The sequence below is a fragment of the Vulpes lagopus genome, chromosome 18, assembly GCF_018345385.1.
Source record: "Vulpes lagopus strain Blue_001 chromosome 18, ASM1834538v1, whole genome shotgun sequence".
Taxonomy (NCBI): domain Eukaryota; kingdom Metazoa; phylum Chordata; class Mammalia; order Carnivora; family Canidae; genus Vulpes; species Vulpes lagopus.
The window spans coordinates 35,372,053-35,395,135 of NC_054841.1; the positions used below are offsets into that span (position 1 = coordinate 35,372,053).

At 41.0% G+C, this 23,083-nt stretch overlaps 1 protein-coding gene across 8 annotated transcripts in view; it reads right to left on the reverse strand.

The window, feature by feature from the left end:
* The window catches only part of PAK5 (p21 (RAC1) activated kinase 5), a 278,705-nt gene extending 255,830 nt beyond the window's left edge, over window positions 1-22,875 (reverse strand). For 2 of the 8 annotated variants that reach the window (XM_041733438.1, XM_041733437.1), the window contains exons 1-3: window positions 22,508-22,875; window positions 22,008-22,073; window positions 2,744-2,824 (exon numbers count right to left, since the gene is read on the reverse strand). The gene's annotated coding sequence lies outside the window, so the exon portion shown is untranslated. Of the gene's footprint in view, window positions 1-2,743; window positions 2,825-21,743; window positions 22,074-22,507 lie in introns of all 8 variants that reach the window. The other 6 variants (XM_041733441.1, XM_041733440.1, XM_041733443.1 and 3 more) reach the window with 4 other exon arrangements.
* Between the last annotated feature and the right edge of the window lie 208 nt (window positions 22,876-23,083).

Here is a 23,083-nt window from a genome sequence, read left to right on the forward strand (position 1 = left end):
ATTTTTTTTTCCTAAGATTACTTTTTAATAGAGGTAGAGCTAGACAGAAAAGTTTAAATAAGTACATATCAAAAAAAAAAGCACATACCACACATTTCTAATAGAATTAAGACCAATTCCCATGATGCCATATATATATATATATATATATATATATATATATTCAGGAATGTCACAGCAGCACTCTTTGTAATACTCCCAAACTGAAAACCAGCCAAATGCCCATAGACAGTAAACTAAACAGATTGTGGTATAAGCCATACAATGAAATACTACATAACAATGAGAATGATAATTCCTTTGTTAATGGTTAATATTAACATATTTCATTGAATTTAAGATAGCAGGAATTACAAGATGCACTCTTGTTTTAGAAAGCGTTATAGAAAAGTTGCCAGTAAAATATCACACTGTTACTTTATCAGTTAGGATTTTTAGTTTACCTTGCAAAAGCTTGTGATTCTGTCACTGTTTAGGTATACAAAGTAAAAATGTAAGTTCCTACTAAAACATCTTCCATTCAAAATCTCACTGCTCTGAATCCCTTTTGAACTCAGAATCCCTCCAACTCCATGTTTTGAGCGCCTGTGCAAGGCGATAGTAATGGCACGAGGGTGGCCCCCTGGAAGTCGTGCAGTACTTTTGCTATCCATACTGTTAGCCATATAAATCTGGTTTAACATCTGCACTGAAAACAGAAATATGATTACCTGCCACCATTTCTTGGGAATTCATAGAGTGAAAAACTGAAATCCATTTGCAGAATGCTTAAAGGTTCTTGGGAAGAAAGGCACTATGAGGGTCCAGGTGATGCTACTGGGCCATCCCCTCTCACCTGGAGCCACTCTCCAAAATCACACACTCAGCTTGAGCACATACTCATTGCTCCATCCCCAAAAGCAGACCATCCCCAAGTCCTACACAGAACAATAATTATTTCCATATGCCAAATCACTGTTCAGGTATAATTTTATCATGGTCCTATTCTGATTCTTTGTGCTCTGGATAATCTGTTCTTACTATGGCCTCTAGTGATTCACATGAAGTCCTTATTATGATTAAAGGCCTACTGTAGCAATTCTTTTTTTCTCTACTATGTGGAAATTTTTCCTTTCTTCTGCCTACTAAAATGGTAACTAAATTTAATCCCACCAACCTACTCTGGGGAAAATACAATCCAATACACTTCTATTTCACATGCCAGGTGACAGTTATTGCCTGATTCTCAAACAACTCAAACCAGAGTTACTTCTCTGGTTTTCCCTTCCTTCAGGCCAAACCCCCAGCTTCTCACAGCACAATGCGAAGACTGCTCTTGTAAAGCAGAAAATACTGCACCATTTGGGGGAACTCAAAAGTCACACTATAGTGGAACTGCAGGTATGGAGTAATTGAAGAGCGAAGGTCATTCTGCTTTAATAAAAGTTCTCAATTATGGGAACTGGCACTCTGGGGTCAGTATGGCTTTGTGGTTATGAAGGCGGGCTCTGCAGGAATATGACTGGGTTCAGAAGTGGCAGCGTAACCTTGGGTAAGTAAATTCTCTAAAGCCTCAGTTTCGCCATCTGAAATATGGGGATTACTACAGTATTAACCTCTGGGGGTTACTGTGAGCATCACATCGGCCACAGTGAAGAGCGAAATAAAGGTTGACTGCCATTCCCATTATTATTGCTGGTTTTATTATTCTATTAGAACTAGTACTATACAGACATGAAGTAAAGGGACAATACTAGGAGACAGGATATCTGAACACTCATCTTGTACCTGCTACTAACCACATGTAACTGAACCAATTCTCTTAACTTCTCTGGTATTTCTTTTATTGAAGCAAAATCATGGTTTAATATGAATTTAACAATATACACATAAGGGCATTCAACATAATAACAGTTTGTGGCAGAAGTGGGATCTCAAAACCACTAAAGCTTAAAGCTCTTGGTATAGTTTTAAATCTGTACACTCAAAAAAAACATATCCAAATGAAAGACTTTCAAGACTACACACAGAAGAGCCTCAGGTATCAGCAAATGACAATGTACATTTATTGAGTGCCTGTGCAGTGCCAAGCATGTTTTTTTTTTTCATTCAGTCAACACATATTTACTGGTCCTCAAATATGTTCCAGGCCCTGGTGATAAATGGCTAAACACAATAGACAGAGTCCTTGATCTTGTGAGGAAGAGGTTTTAATGATGAAGGAGGAGCATAATAATAAAATAAAATAAAGTAAAAAAATAACAGTAATAAATGATAAACAGATCACTGAAAGAGATAATTTCATATGGTGGGGAAGAAATGTGTAGAAGGAGGTCAGAATCACATTTGAGGTCAGGGATGCTGCTAACCCACAGCAACCTTAATGCCCTAATGAGTTACCTAATAGTCACATTTTTTTTTTTTGATGCTTAGGAAATCAATGCTCAGAGTAACTAATAAATTGGGTCAATTTCCATAGTCTGCAATTGTCCCAACAGGTCCTGGAACCCACATGTGCCAAACTCAGGATCCAATGTCTTCCCCTATTCAAAATGCCTTTGTAATAGTGAGGTTTTGCTTAGTTAACTGTCATGGCAGGTACAGAGATACACAGCACATTAGCCCCTACGATTTATATCAGATTCCCCAACTGTCAATTCTGAATTAATAAAGTTGAACCAGGTGAATGCCAGACACAACCAGACTCCAGGAGCAGAACCTTCCTCCCCACAGGGTCACAGAGCAGCTAAGGTCATCAGCTTACCTTTGTCTCATAAAAATTCAGCTGCCATTTCCAAAACAAATATTCAATTGCTTCTGTTGTGAAAATTAAAGGCTGCAGAATCTTTTGAAAAGAAAAACAAAATGAAGAAATGAAAAATGAAGAAATGCAAATTCAGAATGAATAATCCCGTCAAACACTTTTCTATTCAATGTTCTCTCTGTTCTTTGGTCTGGAGGAAAATTGTCCCATGGGAAGAATGTTTTGTTCCTGGGAAGAGGACCTCATATTCTCTTTTCTGGAGGAGAAAATAGACATACAGATTTTCCAAGAAGGCAACTCAAAAGAAGGGAAAGGGAAAGGAAAGAGAGGGACCTGGAACTGCCAATCCATCAACCTGGGAACAGCAGCTAACAGCAGTTTTATAGAAAGCTATCTGCAAGAACCAACAACACAAACCACATCAAGGAAAGCAAATATACCTAAAGATTTGCACAGACCTGATATTCTGAAGACCACTGATGTTTAATCTCTGAATAAGAGATGAATTTAACATAAAGTACATATATCTGACAACGCTCCATGGAAAAGACTGAAAACATTATGGGTTCAGTGGGGCAGAATGCAATCACTACAAGGGATACTAAGTTTGCCATTTTCTCAAAAATGCACAGACATCCAAAACCAACATAATGGTAGGTGTACACTGTTAAAATATAACATAGGCTGGCAAGAGGACAGTAGAAATAATACAAACAATGGTACTGGACATCATTTCAACTAAATAATAACAGAATAATTACCAAAGGTCCTTTTCAATTTGTCCCGTCCAAGAGTAGAACAGATCTAACCAAACACGAAGCTACACAGGGCATTGCGATAGCAAATCACTTAAATCATGGAGATAAATATACAGAACAGGATAAAACCAAAGACAAAATATCAGGAGAGGTTGAGAACTTGGGTGCCTACATGGCATCATAGTTTGGTAGGACGTTATTTTCCCACTAACCCACATATGTTCATTTCCCTGAGAAACAGGTTCCAATTATCACTGATTTTATTCCCATTAAGTTAGGTTCTGAATATGCGAATGAATTTTCATTTTAATTTCATACTAAATCAGTATATGCACACAAATCTATTTCTTACCAAGGTTCCAAAATAGAAGCAGCAGTACAATGGCAAAATTAGGACACAAAGATAAAAAGCGAAGATCACAAGAGGATGAGGAAAAAGAATCTATGTATAGTGTCTTTGGAAGCTGTTAATTCATTTCCAGGAAAAATAGACATTTTCAAATACAATCAGTCCAATAAATTAGAGCTGCCAAAATCATGTGACCAGAGAAATTTCACTGGGCCAGAAAACTTTGTAGGGAATAGAATTACAATGGTCAATTTTACTTTTATCCATTCTAAGGAAATTTTTTTTCATGACTACATCCATTGCTCCCTGCTTCTGATAACAACATCTTGATATTCCTTACGAATCCTCTCTACCTGCCAATCCATGGTCCAGGCAGTTCATGAGGAAATAACTCCACTCTGACCTCTGACTCTGGGGACAGGTTTGGGCTCAAGTGGGGTCAAAGGGCAATACATCCCCCAAGTAATGAGACTAGAAAGAGGCACTTTCATGTGACCCACAAAAGTAACACAGAAATCCAATCCCAAGATTTTGTTGGAATTCTTAGGCTGGCAAGGATTTTCTGGATTTTAACATTTGTGGGATCTAAACCTAGAGTTGTAGGGGCCCATTTTGCCAGAAAAAAAGTAGGAGAACCTATTTGAGAATGAAGCCCATCCAGAAACACATTCAGCTGGGAAATGGCAAGAAATGGCACCATGATCATACCTCTGAGCTCCTGATCCAGATGTATCCCTGGACATTTCAGGTTGGTGGAATCTTACTTTGCTTGGTACACTTTGAGCTCAATCTCTTTGAGTTGAGCCTTTTTCAAGAAAAGAATCTGGTTGAAGACACTCAGTCTGTGCTTCCCATAGCATCAGGCTGCAAAATACAACTTCAGCCTATAGGGAGTCCATTCAGTATTTCCCCCTCATTATACCACCTTTCATGAAAATGAATCAACAGAAGTGGAAATAATACTTATTTTCTTTAAATGCATTTGACAAAATTCAAATTTCCCCTCGGTACACAAAGCCTCTGTGATTTCTTTTAGATTCTAATTAAGTGGGCCAATCTCATTTTTTTTGGTAGATACAAAGAATATGTATACTTGGGGTTTTCACTTACAGCCATGGTTTCATTAATAAAAATTGGTGGAAATACACAGAAATGCCAGGGCCTCTGAGCATCTAAGTCTCTCCAAACTTCTGCAAAGACCAGTACATACTTTCTCCACTTTCCTTAAAACTGCCATTGCCACTGCCAAGACCACCACACCCTTCCTCCTCAAAATGAGCAGGTAACTTTGCCTCCATCTTCAAAGATAAAAAGAGAAGGCTCCGAACAGGAACTTTCAGCTTCCTACCACCAAGCTGCCCTGAAACTATCCTATCCTGTCCTTTACTCCTCTTCTAGAACAGTCATCCTGGCTACTCCTTCAGGAGCCCTCTGAATTCACCTCTCCACAATATCAATGACCAATTCTTGAAAACACCCAACACAGATGCTGTTTGGATTAAGCAACGTCAACTTGCAAAATACTTCCGCATGGAGCCCAACACCTCATCAAGCCGCACAAGTCACGGCATTATTCTCATTCATGTATTTTATAAAGATGTATTGAACAACTCAACACAGAGGATGCCATGTGAGAGGCTTTATTATAAATAATTAAGATCTACCTTCTCTCAAGCCTGGTTATAGTCCACAGGGAGGGAGAAGGAAGGGGAATAGAAAACACAGGATTACAAGGCATGGTGATCCACTCCACAAAGTTTCAATCCAACTAATGACATTCTAAGTGTTGTCACTGCAGGTGGCCCTTCAGGCTGTGGACTACACCACCAGGAGGCACCATTCATACAGACCAGATGTGAATGGTATCCCTGAAGTTTTTTACAACACAGATGTCCTAAATATAAAGGAACTGAATGGTAAACGCTAAAGTTCTGAATAGGGAAGGGTGAAACTATAATCCTCAGGGGTTCAACAGTTAGAGCAACCAAAGACGATAAAGAAGGGCTCAATGTTGATGGTCCAAAGCCACTGAGGACCTCTCTTCCTCTGGCCCTGATAGCGCTCTTCAGATTTCTCCTCCTTATCCCTTTAGGCACACCAGAAATTACAAAAGGACTCTACATGTTTCTGCCATTCCTGGTGGGAACTTCCAGCTGCCAAGGTGCTGTCTGATGGTGGGGGTGGGGAGAAAAAAGCAAACCTAGAGGGCTCCTTGCTATACTGATGATGATGAGTTTTTTAAAACCATACTTCAAAAATCCAAGGCTTAACAGATATTATTTTAAAAGCACAATGATTTGGGACCTGCTAAGCCTGATATGACCACATCAACTTTGGTTCCCCCTTCTTATACCACACCATCTGAGGCAGATGGTCAATCTTAAAACACTTTCCCTAGAATCCCAAACCACTTCAACTGATAATTCTCAAGGGAACCATCTGGGTTATTTCTCTGAAACTACACTGTAGGCTCTAACTGCCTGCCCAATACCCATTCCTCATTTCTTGCTGATTAAGTACATTTCAATCCCCAGTTAAAATGCACCAATGTCTATTGTATATCCATATATAAATATGACTAAGCCTTGTCTCTCTGCCCTCAGCATATGTGTTTCGCTCCCTTCTTGCTCTATGCAAAATTATTTTTGGTTTGGAGTTCTTAGCCAGGCCCAGACTCAAGACCATTTTTATTATTCATGCCAATAGACACGACTTTTATTATATTTTCTCTGAAGTTTCTCTGCTTTCCTGTTACCCGTCACTAAAAAATGACCATGGCATGAAATACATTATTTGGGACACAGAGTTCCATTAATGCCTTGGAGGAGATGGCTTACCAACTGGTCTACCAGTGCCTGACAAGAATGCAATTGCATTACATGGGTAAATGATTTACTCCTGGGGAATATTTTATACTGTTTTGTCACAAGGTCAATTGTAGCCTTACTTCTGTCCCATTTTTCAATATCAGATACATTTAACAACTGCATGCTTAATTATCTAAGACCCCAAGTCAACACCAATAGTTATATTACTGCTTCATTTGGAATGACCATGAGTGTAACTTACCTCTGGTTCAACGTCCTTTTACCCATTATACATGTAGTGTCCTTGTCTATGTTAATAGAGAGCGCAATCAATACACTCAGTTTTGGTTTGGTTTTGTTTTTTTAATAAAAAAAAAAAAAACAATGACCTCTGAAGTTCTGTAGGCATACGCTAAGGAAGAAACAGGTATGGATATGTCAACCCCTGTTAATGCCACCCATATGTCTGACTTGCAACTACCTGTATCTGTGTTCCTAGGAGCTTTTCCAAACCATGGAAGGTTGGAAATACAGATGAACTAACATCCCCTGGGTACAGTCTTCAACCAGTTACAGATGGGATTTGGTGTATGGATATCTCAGCTCTTCCTTTTTGGATAGAATAATTCTGAAGCATGAGTTATACACCATTTCCAGTTCCACCAGTAGTAAATTCCAATTTTGGTAGCTTTTTCCTTCCTTATGTTACTTCCCCTTCTCTCCTAATGGTGTTCCTGTAACTTTCCAAATAAACTACTTGCTCCTGAATCCTTGGTGGCTCAAGGTCGGCTTTTTTGGGGGGTGTGGAGAATCCCAACCTAAAATAGAGGTCAGAGGAATTAGGTTTTAGAACTTGAGAAAATACTTTTTGCCTTAATCTTTTATGCTTGCGGGAGAAGATCTGCTACTGGATGGGGACTCTGCCAATGACAGCACCTAATTTATAACCCAATTGGAAAGTTTTAATAAGATAGTGCACATAATGCATATAACAATATCTGGCAAATAACAAGTGCTTAAATAATCTGTTATGGTAAATATCATTGTTCTAACTCTGAAGTATAGCTTTTCTTTTTATGAAATAAATAGCTTCTTGAGCACCTACTATGTGCCATAATTTCATCCTGGGAATTATTAAAACCCCAGGAGACAGAACACTAGTTCAAATTTTATCAACATATAATTGTGTGAAAAGCAATTTTCACTAAGAAAAATCTAAAGAATTAGCAGGACTGCAGTAATAGTATCCTCAGGAGCTCAAGAACAACGTTGAGTTTTGACCCAAAACTAAAATTCTATTTCCAAATGAAAAATTTTGAGAGTTTTTCCAAGAGGTCAAGAGGTCAATCTTTTTTTTTTTTTTTTTTTTTTTTTTTTTTTTTTAAACAACACATCAATCTATACATTGTAACTTGAAGTGAGTAACTATGCACAGGAGCTTTCAGCTTTAAATTTTTTTTTTAATTTTTTTATTTATTTATGATAGTCACAGAGAGAGAGAGAGAGGCAGAGACACAGGCGGAGGGAGAAGCAGGCTCCATGCACCGGGAGCCTGATGTGGGATTCGATCCCGGGTCTCCAGGATCGCGCCCTGGGCCAAAGGCAGGCGCCAAACCGCTGTGCCACCCAGGGATCCCTCAAGAGGTCAATCTTATGCAAACTGGAATACACTGCAAAATGGCCCTAACCTCCACCTCTGTGTCCACAATCTTTGCAATGTAATTGTGCAGTAACTTTCTTTAAGTAGAGTCTTCTTCTCTAACCCTTAAATCTGGGCTGGCCTTGACACCTGCTTTGACCAAGAGAATGTGCCTACAGTGTACCTTCTCCTGGTCTGGGCCTTAAAATGCCTGTGTGCTTCCCTTTTCCCTTGGATCTCTGCTCAGGTGCCCTGTGAACAGGCTGAGGGTAGCCTGCTGAGGATCAGGGTCATGTAACCCAGTCAGTCCCATCACCCCAAAGTGTACCCAGTCAACCACCACATATGTGATGGGGTAGATCCTAGAGTAGCTGGCTCTGCTGGATCCACCTCTTGTATCCAAACTCTTCATTGGGAACTTCCCAAGATTCAGCCTTTGGATTCCTTCAATATCTAAACTCACTTGCTTTGGTGAGGTCTCATCTCTACCTCCAGCCCAGACTTTTCTCCTTAATCCCAGACTCACAAACTACTCAACATTTCCAGCAGAAGTAGATACCCACTGTTTAAACTAATTTACCTCCAGAAACTTTCTTCTCCCACAGTCCTCTCTTTCTTAGGTGAAGACAATCTCATTCTCCTAGTTGCTGAGGTCAAAAACTCTGGAGTCATTCCTCCTTTCGTCTCATAATCCATAATTAATCCTGAGGAAACACTACCTTCAAAATATTTAAAAATTGGGTCACAACTCACCACTTTTATGGTCTGGTCACAGCACCATCTCTCTCATCTGAATTATCACAATGTTCCCCTGATCAGTGTCCCCAACTTTCATACTTTCCCCTTCTCAACAGGGAAGCCGAAAAGATTCCTGTTGACCAGATCCTATCCTCTCCCCAAACCTCTCCACTGGCTCCCCATCTTGCTCAAAGAAAAGGCTAAGGTTTAATTAACTTTTGCCTGTCAGGCCCTGCTGGCTCTGATCCCTCCTTCACTTTGTTCCAACCACACTGGCTTCCCTGCACTTCCCCCCACAAGCCAGGCATTGCACCTTGGAGCCTGTGCACTGGGTTCTCTCCATTGGGATGTTTTCCCATGTACATTACAAGATAGATCTACATGGTTAGATCTCCCCTTCTTCAATGTCACCTTCTCAACAAGGTATATCCTGACCCCTCTATTTTTTTTTTTAAGATTTTATCTGTTTGAGAGAGAGAGAGCATGCGAGCATGAGAGCACAAAAGAGAGCATGAGCAGAGGGGAAAGGGAGAAGAAGACTCCCCCCTGAACAGAGCCTGACACAGAGATCAATCCCAAGACCCTGATATCATGACCTGAGTTGAAGGCAGACGCTTAACTGATTGAGCCACACACGTGCCCCTTGACCCCCTATTTAAACTGCACCCTTTCCTGTCACCATCTCACCCACTTCCTAACCCCTTGATCCCACTCTTTTTTAAAGCTCTGATCACTTTCCAACATTCCATTTCTTAGATTTATTGTTTACTACCTCTCCCTGCAGAGGAGGGATTTTTATCTCATGTTCCTTGAAGTGCCTCCCTAGTAAACGCAGCAGTACTCTATGCATGTCTGTTGAATAAATGAAGGACTGGTTACGAATGGTCACTATATTATCTATTTTATTCCTATTTTTAAATTTTTATCCTTTAATCCTATTTTTTATCTAAACTGTCCAAAAGCAAAAACAAAGCAGAAGCAAGCAGGAACAACCCTGAAAGATCCAGTTATTTTTATTTTAATCCTACCAGTTAAGTAATTAACTTAGAACCAAAGGTTTTGTTTTATAGTGACATCGACAGTCCTTGCGCACCCAGGTTTACCTAGGAAAGAAAACCCCCTTCAACAGGCAGGCTGTGCTCTGTGTTTAAAATCAAGTTGAGGTCTAAAAAGAACTGGGAAACTGCTTTTTTTTTTTAATTGTATTTATTTATTTATTCATGAGAGATAGAGACAGAGAGAGGCAGAGACACAGGCTGAGGGAGAAGCAGGCCCCATGCAGGGAGCCCGACGTGGGACTCAATCCGGGTCTCCAGGATCAGGCCCTGGGCTGAAGGCGGCGCTAAACCACTGAGCCACTCAGGCTGCCTGGGAAGCTTTCTAAAGTCTTTGCTCTCTCTCCTATCTCGAACAAATAGTAACTCTAGGGACAACTCTGGAATTTTCTATCTCATTTGTTTTTCATTACTTTTTTTAGTAAGGTACAGTGATATCATTATTCTCAGTCGCCCTGGGTGATTCCAATATTGATTTTGAGATTCTTCCAGCTATTCTATAGAGTGCACATCATTTATAAGGTTCTACTTCACTTCTGTGGGCATATTTGCATTCTGAATGTTTTATATTTTCCAGATGATAGTATCATATGAAATATGATAGCATTCTTCTTTCTTCTGAGTTTTGATAATCCCTACCTCCAGGAAGCTCCAGACCCTATGATTTCCTTTTCTATTTTGGTTTAATTCAAATGGAACACATGAGGAAGTTTTTAATAATTATCCAGTATTGCAAAAATACTGAAGAATTTGAGGTGCTGAAGCCTAACTATGCAAATATTCCCACCAAATATGTAAGAAGGCTTAAATCAATATTTTTCCCCTAGGATAGCATTCTAAAAAAAATGTATCTTTCTGAAATCTTATTTGCCTGATATTTAAATTATTGAATAAATCGGCTTATATTTTCAGGAAATGAGATTAAGAAGGAACATTGTATAATAATGGTTCAAAACCATAAAGCAATCCTCTCCTATAATCCAAAAATGACTAATTCAAAGGCTTCAAGGGACAAGAGGGCAACATAAACAATTAAAATGGCCTGATGGGATCCTACAGGGAGTAATGGAAATTGTGACAAAGTGAAGCCTCCATTACCTGTCGATGATGGAGACAGCTGTTACTCAGCACAATGGATGGATGCCATAAGGGAACACAATACTGGCAAATTTTGTATTTGTGTATATATCATTTTTATATGAGAAAAAACCCTGAATTTTTAGGGGAAATTTCACACTATGTGTGCCAAACAGAACACATCTAGGCCACAAGACTCTGCTCTAAAACGGCAGTCAAATGTTAGTACCTAATTCACAGTGTTCTCCTACACTTTCCAGCTTTAAAAGGACACCTCAACTATATTTCACAGATAGTAAAATTGTTCTCTGATTCTTTATTAGTGGACTCTGAGTGTTGAGTGTTTCTTTCAACCAGTGTAGACTGCTAATATGGCAATCCAGGTACCTTCCGCGGGAATCCAAGCTGAAGTCAACATAGTAACTGCCATTGCAGTGTATCTACATACACTGCCTTTAAAATCCTTTCCAGTTATTACCCTAGAATCCTCTCTTTCTGGGCATCCTGCCACAAGTATCTGAGACCAGAAGCCTGATGAGACCCCAGCCCCACACTGGGGGACCCCTTACTCAAACCACTTATTTTGATTCATTTCCTTCCCAAGCCTTCCAGGTTTTTCTCATTTTATAGTGCATCTGTTACTATGGAAACACGTGGTACCAAACAACAGAGCAGAAGTAAATAAAACCCCAGCTTTCCATATAAAAACCAACTAATATTTAAGCATCATTGACCATGCATATTCACACCAGGTTTGAGACATCAGAGAAGTGTAAGTTGCATCTAGAAATCAAATAATTTTTCTTACTATTTTTTAAGAAGCACAGTTTATTTATTCTATTTCTGGCTCTTAGTTTACAGATTGCTTCATTACTTTCTTTTCAATGTATTTATAAGGTCTACTTTATACCCATATCCAATTTGAGAATTTGTCTCTAACCAGAAACAGAGTATTAATCTTTCCTTCCACATGTTTTTCATTTATAGAAAGTAGTGGGGGGGGGGGAGTTCTATGCTAATATTAGTGAAGGAAATGGATTAGACCATTGCTAGGTCCCAATCTAGAATTTTAAACCATGACATTACCTTTTCTGCATCTAGATTCATTTTTTAGCCTAAGTAACAGGCATTTACCCACAAACATTTTTTCCTCCTACAAACATTTATTAAAGACCTGACATACATACGCATAAAGCTTGGTGCTGGGGATACAAACACTAAGAGACAAGTTACTTGCTTTAGAAGAGTTCTCAGTCTAGTGCAAGAAGGGAACCAAGTAAGAAAACATCTACACAACAGTGTGATGATTGCTTTAAGGGCAACTGAAAATCAGGTGAAAGATTTGGGGGTAGGAGGTAGGGTCGGGAAGCAGAAGCTGGGCAGTAAGTTTTCAATGAGATGGTGATAATCAGATGTTCCTTTTGAGGTGGGAGTGAAGACAAAACAGGTAAGAGGCTGATACAAGGTCTAATTGAGAGATGCTATGGCAGTGGGGATAGGGAGGGGGAAATGCAAGAAGGTTGATTAAATTTAGGTACTCTTTGGATGTGAAGGGGTAAAACAAACTACTATTTAACTCAAGTCATGAATGGCTGTTACTCAAATATTATTGGAAAAAAAATATATTATTGGAAATTTCCTTTTATTATTTGTTTCCATGTCTCTGAAACCTAGACAAGAAAACTCTACATTTAAGAGTTTTTTCCCTTTAACCACCATCCCCTCCCATCAGTGTTTATATTTTTAGAAATTAAATCATACCCACGTAGCAACTGTCTCTACTTTGGGGGAAGAATTTTTTAAACAAATGAAGTCTACTCTTCCCTCCTTGGAAATTCTTTTCCTGGGTCAGGCAGTGCAACTAAATTAGGCAGGTGGGCAACCCAGCTAATGACTGAGAACAACTTAGTTTGAAAAATCAGTGTACTCTACAAATATCTATTTGCATGACTCAAATGACCACCCTTCAAAGCAAAGGGATCAAGTTCTTTCCAGAAAACAGCTAAAAAAGAGTTTCTTAAATAGGATGTCAACCTTGAATTTGAAAAGTGATTGTGTTGAATCTATCATAGAGTTTATATTTGGGACTGAAGGTGTGAGGGAGCTCATGCCCATTCTTTCCCTCCTATAACTTGTTTTTAAAAGAGTGATGGAACTTGGATAGAGTCCTCTTGATTCAGCTGGACAGCGGGGGAAAATGGAGGCTTGGGGTTACGAACCAGTGCTTCATACGAAAAACAAAGGTATTCTTCATTGCTAATTTACCTTCATCACTAATGATGGTAATTGGCAATTCCTTTGAAAACTGGCAAAAGGAATCCCCTAACTGACATCTGTTTTAAGATGTAAATTAAATGTGTTTCTTACACAGCAACCAGATATTGATTTTTGCTTTTGATCATTTGGTTAATCATAATACTGAACACAGGGAGGCCATCAAGGCATTTACTTTTCTCTTTTCATGGGGAAATTTGCATGAACAGAAATGCTGAGTCAGAGGATTGGAGAGTCAGAGTGGGTTGATTAATCCAGTGATTTGTAAATTATTGAAGGTTCAAGGACTCCAAACAAAACTTTTCTTATCTACTGACATCAGATTTCAAAGAGCCAGTTTGACTCCTCTTCATTACCCTACCTAACTGCATGGTATTTTGCCTTGAATGACCTATTTTATGGAGCTATTATGAAGATTAATTAAGATACACAGGTGAAATACCGGGGTGAGGATTTAATGCATCTTGTTCAATATATTAGCTATAATCACAGGAGTGCAATCCACTTTTCTTTTGATCTATACTATTGCACAAGTAGCTAATTGTGTGTGTGTGTGTGTGAACTGAGTACCACCTTTCTAAAAGACTTAACTGAGCATGCCCAATCCTAACATTTGAGGGAGTAGGAGCACAAATGGAGTCTTAATTATAATACATTTAAATATGATAAATCAAGATAAAAATTGTTAAATATGTTCTACCCGCCTAGCTTGACAAATACGCCTTCAAAACAACGTAGAAGCCAGGTTTAAATTCAGATCTCTTGGGGCCCCTGAGTGGCTGATTTGGTTAAGTGTCTGCCTTTGGCTCAGGTCATGATCTCAAGATCCTAGGATCCAGCCCCATGTCAGGCTCCCTGCTCAGTGGGGAGTCTGCTTCTCCCTCTCCCTTTGCCCCTCCTCCTTGTGTTCTCTCTCCCTCTCTCAAATGAATAAAAGCTTTTTAAAAAACTCAGATCTTTTGAATTCCAGAACCCAGCAAAGTAAGGAGAATCAGCCTCCTACCTGGCCCTCCTCTTGGCTCTTTCTACCTAACCTCTAGCACCAACACTATCGATCTGTCCAAGCTCCATCCACACTCCCCATGAACAGTCTTTCCTCAGCCACTCTTGGGCCCAGGAGCCTTTTGAGCAGGAAAGTCCAGGAAGTCTGTGATTGGAACAGAGGGGTGTGGCTGTAAAGTTGCACAGAGGCTGGTGGGATAGAGTAGCTGAGCTCTTTGTAGGGTAGTGCTCAGAGTGGGGGCCCCTCCTGGTAATTTAAGATTTCCTAGATCCTGTTTTTTAGAACAACTAAAGAACAATTTCCTTCTTTTCCCTTCCATTTCCAAGTCTTTCCTCAGGGAAGAGTTTATAATTATAAAAGCAACATGAAACTGAGCATTAGATTACCCAGGTAACCACAGACATTTCCTATTTATGACAAGAACCATGGAAAGAATACCAACTTCTCTATGGAGGTTTGGTATTATGTACCAAGCTATTGGAACCGAGACCACAGTTTTCATGGTGGACCAAACTCACACATCACTACAAGACTCGCTAAATGTAAGAGAAGTTAGAATAAAAACAGGCTTAGACTTGATCTGGTGTCCCATCCATTTCCAAACTATAGTTCTTGCTTCTGCTAAACTGTTATTGGATAATCCCTTTGCTGCTTCTTACCTTACCTGAGAACGGGACCTCCCCTTAAAATCCTGCCAGTACACAAAGATCAAGTCTGAAAGCTCTTCCAGACATGTCACTGCTGACTATAGGAGAAAACAGCATCTCCTGGGTAAAGACCACCATGCACACTGTACCATGAACCTTGCGGTAACTATGATTCTTTTTTTTTTTAATTAATTTTTATTGGTGTTCAATTTACCAACATACAGAAAAACACCCAGTGCTCATCCCGTCAAGTGTCCACCGCAGTGCCTGTCACCCATTCCCCTCCAACACCCGCCCTTCTCCCCTTCCACCACCCCTAGTTCGTTTCCCCGAGTTAGGAGTCTTTATGTTCTGTCTCCCTTCCTGATATTTCCCAACATTTCTTTTCCCTTCCTTTATATGTATACAATGGAATATTACTCAGCAATTGGTAACTATGATTCTGCATCTCAGATGCTCCCTGAGGAGGACAGCTGGCTGCTATTCAACCCGCTGGCCTACAAGTCCTCGGGTAATGGGCATTTTAATTCTGTCTTTTTGTTTTGGTGGGTTGTCACCCATCTTTCTTGTTTCTTTGTTCAGAAAAGGGGCAGCGGACCTGCTAATCTAGGTGCCTGATGCCCAGGAGGCTGGGAGGGGAGGAGGAGGCGATCCCAGGTATAAACTACTAGCAGACCATGGCCTAGCAACAAGCAGCCTGCTCTTGGCTGGACCCTGTTTCTCTAAGCACCTGATATTTAGAGCCTGGAGCTGGCTAGGTTCTGGTTTGCTTCCAAGCCTGTTTTTTTGGTTGTTGTTTTTTGTCAGCACCCCCATTCTTGGCAATTCTCTTAGCTATCTGATAACCTTCTAGTAAATTCTTTTTTGGTCAAGTTAGTTTCATTTGCATGCAAACTAAGAGTCATTGCTGATACACTTGGCAGAGCTCCTGACACAGAGATAATCAACGAATGTGTGTTACATAAATGAATAATTATAACCTGAATGCGTATCACTACCATATTTGTAAAAGAATGTTTTTTTTTTCTGATTCATGAGACAATGCTATTGACTAAAAAAATTTTTTAATTCAGAAAGGTTTAAAAAAGAGAAACCACAAAAAAAGAAAAGCAAAGCCATATTTCTACTATCCAGACATGGCCTAACTTTGTTTTTGTTCCCATTTTTATGTACCTATAGGATACTTCCATTTCACAAAACATGTACTATTGTGCACTTGCTTATTTCCACTTAACACTCAAGTTGTTCCATATCATTACATGATCTTTGAAATGATCACTTTTAATATCTCCATAATTGTTTTGGGGACCTTAAAACACCTTTAACCATGGGCAGCCGGGGTGGCTCAGTGGTTTAAGCACCTGCCTTCATCCCAGGGCACAATCTTGGAATCCTGGGATCAAGTCCCACGTTGGGCTCCCTACATGGGGCCTGCTTCTCCACCTCTCTCTGTGTATGTCATGAATAAATTAAATAAATAAATAAATAAATAAATAACTTAAAAAAAAAACACCCTTAACCAGCTCCCAACTTTCAGTTCTAAAGGGTATTTTTGTTGTTTTTGCCTGCACTAATTCCTCAGCAAAAACTAAAATTAACATCCAGAGAAATCACTGTGCCAAATAATTTGAACTTTGAAAATAGTTGTCGAAAGCTTTTAAAACTGTCCTCCAGGAACGTTGTACCATGTTATTCTCCCACTGACAGTAATGAAAATGTCCTTCTCATTGCATCCCTGCTGGTACTGAGTATTTGTATTGATACATATATAGATGTATATAAACATACATATACACACAGACATATATGTTATTTAATACATGAGACATGGCATCTCATTTTTGTTTTAATTTGCATTTCTGTGGTTAATAGTAAGAGTACTAAATATGTGTATTAGCCTTTTTATTTCATCCTTTCAAATCATTTATTCAGATAATTGGACAATTCTATTGGGTGTTATTTTCTATTTACTGATATGCAAGAATTCTTCAGTGCAATTATTCTATTAACTGTTCTGTCATGCTTGCTGTATTTTTCTCCATGATTATTTTCTGCCTTAAACTGTATATTTTTGCATACGAAGTCTAAAATATATTCAAGGCTATCTTTTGCTCTGATTCTTTGCATTAATTGTCAAAGATTTTCTTCTAGCTTTGTGTCTCACCTGGCAGATAAACTTCCCAATGTATTTGGAATTCAGTCTGGTGACTAGTGTAAACAGAGGTTCCTAGTTGCAGGTTTTCTACATACTTGGTGTAGTGCCTTGGTTTTGTCTAATACTTCTGTATCAAAATGCTTTATCCATCACACTTCTGTTTCCCCAAACTACCTGAGCCTGTCTCCAGGCTACTCCATTCCGGTGAGCTATCTATTGATTCTCACACCAGTACTACATTGCTATAATATAGTTCGATGACCAGATTTTTATTTCTGTGAGGGCAACCTGCCGCCACCACATATATATTCTTTAGCACAATCTTCTTGACTATAGTCCTATAATTCTTGTGGGTTGATGTTAGAATCATTTTGTCAAGTTTTCCCAACTCCCAAAGCAATAAAACTGTATGATTGATTGTGGAAAAATAACTATTTCATAATATTTTTCTATCCCAAGAATAGTATGTTTTCATTTGTTCATTTCTTGTTTTATGCGTTTGAGTAAAATTTTACAGCTTTCTAAACAAGTCTTTAGATGTTTCTTATTATCCCCAAGTATTTTACATACACTTTCTATTTTTCTTGAATTTATATTTTTGTGGGATTTATGAGCAAAATCACTTCCTATTGTATTTTGTAGTTGGTGAAAACAGGCATTTTGGGGGGTAGCCACTGATGTTTCAACGTGTAGTTTATACCCAACCATCGTACTGAAATAGCTCCTAGTTCCTTCAAGTTTTAGATGACTTGGTTGTGTATCACTTTTAAACAAAATCAAGACACATTTTTTGTTACTTAGGTGAAAAGTTAAAGATACTCATTAAATGTTGTTATTTACTTTAAAAAAGCACTTTTCATGAAATTACATGAAATTGAGGCCATCCCAGAAATTCAAAATGTAACCCTGTATTCCTGCGCTGAGCCACATTCTTTTCTCCAGGGTACTCAGTCTTGTTTTCAAAACTACCCAAAAATGCTCTGAAGGAGACAGTCACTTCTCACTTGGATTAAACAGGTCAAAAACAATTCAGCTGCTGATTAAGAATTGTGACAACTATGGAAGACAAAGAAACACACCAGGAACTTGCTCTTGTGTAAAGAGCAATTTGTCTCTTATTGTAACCCCAGAGACAATAGGCAGGATGATTTTAAAAGTAGAACAGAGCCCACCTGGATATATTAAAAAAAAAAAAAAACAACAACTGCATGCTCTTCTGTATATGAGCAGATTCCTTTCTTCCACAGATAAGCTTAAGTCTCCTATTTTAAAAGATCAGGATAATAGTATCTACTAATTATTAATTCATGAAGTATTTATTATGCATCTGATTTGGGTTCCGTGTTACTGGGAGAGATTGGAGGACTATCTAGTAATGAATGAGTAGGGATAGGTAGGGACTGAGGAGAAGCTGGAATGTAACAGCTCAATAAATAATGTTATTATTACACATTATTATTTATGATTAATCTCTGGAAGGCTAAAAGTCTAGCTCTCCATTGTCCCCCTAAGGCCTACCATGCAAGTATAAAAGTCCAATATACACGTGTGAAATGTTTGTTGACTGACTGATGGGTTTTTACAAAAACCTCAGTTGCCAGAAAATATTTTGACTCAATTCTTAACTGCTTGCTTAAAACCAATTCTTAGAAGATGCATTTGTTAAAGCCAAGAATACTCCTTTTTTGAAGTCAGAATGAGTTGCTCTTTTTATACAAGTTAGTAAAAAAAAAAAAAGTTTCTAAAAAATCAGATCTTTAAGTTGGCACAGAAAAATGCTGTAAGAGTATTCATTCCTTCACTCATTTGCCATTATTGAGCATCTTCTACATGCAAGACACACAAAAAAAATGACCATCAGTTTACAGACATTTAACAAATAGCCAAACAGATAAATAGGAAATTAAGGTGAGTGCTATAGAAGCAAATTAGAAAGGCGATAAGGAGAATGAGGCTGCTGGGAAAAGGAGAGCAAGGGTGCCCAAAGGATGAATATAGTTTGTACTGAAAAAGTATAGGGGAAGTGCTTGTGATACTCAACAGACAGGAGACCATGTTAACAGCAGCAAGGGGGTGTGACTAACATAAGTCTGGCCAAGTACCCAAGGCTCAGACAGTCTCTGGAACCTGTCCCAGGTATGTGAATGTATTTTATGCAAGGAATTGACATGATCTTATCTGCTCTAGAAGAATGACTGGAGGTGCCAAGCAAGGAGCTCCGGATCTTGCTGGAAAGTTACACTAGTGATCCAGGGGAGAGATGACGGCCTGAGGTTTGATCATGTGGTGGTAGGGATGGAAAGAAGAATCTATCAAGATATATACATGTAGAAGACAAAGTTTATATAACTTTGTGATGATTTGGGATATAGAGGGCACAGGAAATGAAGGTGTCAAAGACGATTCTCGAGTCTCTGGTAAAAGCAATTCCATGAACAGTGGTGCCATTTACCAAGATTAGAAAGATCAGAAAGGTGTTCAGATTGGGATGTTCTTGTTTCTCCTGTCATTTTTCTTGTTCAATTTGATCTTCTGTTATTTGTTTGCATTGTGTTGGTGGCGTAGCAAAAAGGGAGGAGGCAACATTAATGAACACATTTGGGACAGGGTGTGTCAGGTTAGGTAGCCTATAGGAGACTGAGATCCTGGGTCATCTGGGGGGTGTCCAGATAAGTGACATTTGTCTGGTACCTTCGAATGCTGCTCTTCCCTACCAGGTTGGGAAACCCCATACATGTTAGCTGGATTCAATAACCTTTAAAGTCTTTCCACAACCCATAATACTCCATCTTGACCTTCTATTCATATGCTGAAATAATCATGTCATGAAATACAGATCACAGAGATGTTGATGCACTGGACTAAATAGTGTCCTCCAAAAATTCATGCCTAACCAGAACCTATAAATGTGACCTTATTTGGAAATAGGATTTTTGCAGATATAATCAAGTTGAGGCCATACTAGATTACAATGCACCCTAAATTCATAGGAATGGTGTCCTTTTAAGAAGGGAACTTTGCCATGTGAAGACGGAGGCAGAAACTGGAGAGAAGTTGCCACAAACCAAGGAACACCTGGGGCCACCACAGGCTGAAAACGGCAAAAAAGGATCCTTCCCTAGAGGCCTCAGGGGGAGCATGGCCTTGTCTACACCTTGATTAAGGAGTTCAAGCCTCCAGAACCGGGAGAGAACAAATTTTGTTTTTAGCCACCTGGTTTTTGACAATTTCTTACAGCAGCCCTAGGAAACTAATTGGGCTTAGAGAGTTAGATTACTTGTTTGGGCGTAACTAAGAGAACACAGGGCACACAGTAGAGGTTCAGGAAATATCCATTTCCCTTCCTCTTCTAATGGCCACCACCATTTTCCTGGTGGTTTCTATTATGAATAATCCACACACCCGGCCATTTAGGCAAGTCTCTCTATTCCCGGGGTTGTTTTACATGGGAGAGACGGAGGCTCTATAAAGTTAAATAGCTTGCTCAAGATCACAAAGCTAAGAATGGAGAAGTCAGAGCCCAAACTCAGCTGTCTCATCACCAAGAGGATACCACGTCCCAGAACACCTGCCTCGTACACCTGCAGCATTGAAGCAAACTCTGACAAAGGAGAGGAGCTGCCAAACTGTTTTCAATGCCTGCAACTAAAATCCACATTTATTAACAAAATACCGAGTTGCAGGCACCTAGTATAATCGATCTTTACCCATTCCCAGAGGAACACAAAAATCTTATTCTAAGATCAATGCTATCAATAAACTTGCCATCAACTCTATTGCTTCCATTAGCAGTGCTTCTGCTTTGCACATATGTATTCCAAGTCAAGGTATTACCATCAGATTAGACATTTATGGCTTTCGTTTACTAAAATTCATTTTCCTCAAGCACTCCCCATTTCATTTTGATGATACTGACTCATTCTTGCCACCTTAGGAGGCCATATGAATAAATACTCTAAGTATGGAGCAAAGTGTCTCAAACCTTCATAGTCACAGATGTCCATCCTTTAAATTATGAAGTAAAAAATAAAAGCATATTCTAAATTTACCTCCCCTCCCTAACTCAGTGAGTTGTGCTGCTGAATGTAACAGATATAGAAATACAAGGTGGCAGAGTTGTTATTCTGGGGTGTCAAGTTTCATAAAATTCTAGTGTAGGAGGGGCTTTTCTAGACTGTCTTGTCCATCTGGACTCAGGTGAGAGAGACTGTGTGTACATACCGTCAAACCCCAGAAGAAAAATGGGATGTGCCCGGGTATTTTGAGTTACCTGTGAGCCAATGGCTATTTCTTGGTCGAACCTTGTGCAATGCCAGGTTTCTCAATTTCCCCAAAAGTCTATTTAGCCTTCCAACCTGTCACCAGCTATTAAGGATGGCACTTTCCTCTGGCTCACTGCCAACTTCTCTATTTATTAATTTGACCCCAAAACAAACCACCACCACCAGCACCACCCACCACAGACAGCCCCAATGCTTCAAATTCCCTTAACCGATACCTAATGTTGAATTAACTGGCGTCCCATGGTTCAAGCTCCAGCTACACACACGGGTTCCGGGAGGGCAAACACGCTTCTCCTCCAAACGGGGCACGGACGATTTCTGGACTTTTCAAGTTTACCCTCCGGGAGGCCAACATCACACGCGGTTTTGACAAGAGTTTGGGACCCAGACCCTCCTGCACGCTCTGCCCACGCCCGTGCCCGGAGAAGTTCTCTCCCCACCGCCACCCGCCGCGCACACGCGCACGTATACACACGCACCAAGGCAAGTAACAAAGGAAAACACGGCCCCATGAAGGCTCCGCGGGCGCATCTTCCAGTCCACACCTGCCAAGAGACAAAACCCATAGGGAAGCCTGCCCTGGCGATCCGTGCCACAGCGCTGGGGCGAAGCAGGCACCCTGGCGCCCCGGGCGAGCGCGGCTGCGCACACAAAGAGCCGGTGCGGCGCTGGCCAGCGGTCCGGGGCCGGCACAGTCCCAGGGCTGGCAGCCGGGGTGCCCCCACGCCCTCACCCCGTATAAAGGAACTATCCTTTATTCGACCCGCGGAGAGCCCAGGCTGGGGAGCAGCGACGGGGTGGGGGCGGCCCCCGATCCCTCCCTGCAGCCCGCGGGTCCAGCCCCGGCGTCCCCAGGCGGTGCACAACCGCGCGCTGTCAGACGCCCGCTCCGCAGCCCCCGCGGGGGAAGCGCGACGCCCGGTCCCGGCCGCGCGCATCCCCGCCAGCGCCCCCCCCGCGCCGCGTCCCACCCGCCTACCTGGCGGCGCCCTCTCCGCTCCCCCTCCGCCGCCGCTACATCGCCCGCAGCGCCATGTTCCCGGTCCCCGCGGGCCACGCCGGGCAACTACTACGGGCCGGCCAGGGGCAAGGAGGCGCGGGCCAGAGGGAGGGGGACAGGCAGAGCCGCGGCTCCCTACCCTCCACCCAAGCCTCGCCAGCTACTGAGCATGCCCAGCTGCCCGGCTTCGCCCCTCGGAGGACTTTCCACGAGCGCACGCAGCTGCTCCGGGTTTTCGCGGCAGCCGGCGGGAGGCAGGCAGCGGCAGCTGCGGGGGCTGGGGGGAGGGGAGGGGAGGGGACGGGGAGGGTCTCCACGCCGCGGAGCCCCGAGCCGGGGAACGCAGCCCTCGCCGCCGCCCGCGCCAGCGCAGCTCCCGCACGGCCCCTCCACGCGCGCTCCAGGTTCGCAGAAATTCTGTGCAGGACCAATGCGGGGCTGCGCCTTACCCGGGGGGAGAGCCGAGGGGGAGGAGGCGGGGCCGAGAGGCAGATCCTTCCGCTAACCGCCTTGCTGCCACCTGGACCTGGGCTTCTCAAACTTCAATGTGCCGTA